Genomic DNA, 913 nt, shown 5'->3' on the forward strand with positions numbered 1-913 from the left:
TTTCTTCAGAGACGTTTGTTATCGGAAATTCGGATTCATTTTCATTCGTCATTTCTGTCATTCGGAGATTCGGATATAATTTCTGAAAACTCGTCTGAATAACGAATCTTTCCGAAATGAATCGCACATGTCTACCCAATACATACAGTGTTTAGAGTCAAGGATTTTTTTATATAAACATATCCTTCAACAATAAAATATCCCTACAGTCAATATTGTGAATGAAGGAGGAGAAAGAACAGCACCTGTTAAAATGCAATGTGTCATACCATTATTTCAGACTGGTAGTGTTACTAGATGCACAACTTGTGGATTGGAAGTCAAAATAGAGTCCCACCAAAAATGTTTAGGATCTCCATATTTTCAGAATTGATACAGAATAGATAAGTTCTATAGGGTTCTAAAGATAAAAACATTATACCACTGAGTACTTTTTAAAATTAAATTGTACATATAGGTGTCTATTTGATAATGGTACAATGAGAAAATAGACAATGTATAAACGCAGTTTCAGCACCATGGAAACCATGTCTGCAAAAGGTGAAACATTGCTGCTACTGTGCTATCAAGATCCAACCTGGCAAGATTCGAACTAACAACATTTGCCCATTGACTATCATCTGTCATATCATACAAAGGATGAATCCTGTCTAAAATTGCTGAGCAAATCACATCAAACCTTTTCTACTTGGTAAGTTTTACCAGTGATTCACTGATAAATACACCTTAAAGATATGATACTGTGATTTGTAATTTTTTTTTTAGGGGGGAGGGGGAGAGAGCTCAGAGCAAGATCCAGGCTGCACTGGATGGACACAGACTGGAGAGTGTCTGCATATCTGGGGAATAAGGTCTGCCAGAACAACTGTATGTATTGGACTGTGGTTTTTGTTATTTTATACTGGAAGCTGGA

Source organism: Nanorana parkeri, unplaced genomic scaffold (genome assembly GCF_000935625.1).
Source record: "Nanorana parkeri isolate BGI_ZX_2015 unplaced genomic scaffold, ASM93562v1 scaffold449, whole genome shotgun sequence".
Classification (NCBI taxonomy): Eukaryota; Metazoa; Chordata; class Amphibia; order Anura; family Dicroglossidae; genus Nanorana; species Nanorana parkeri.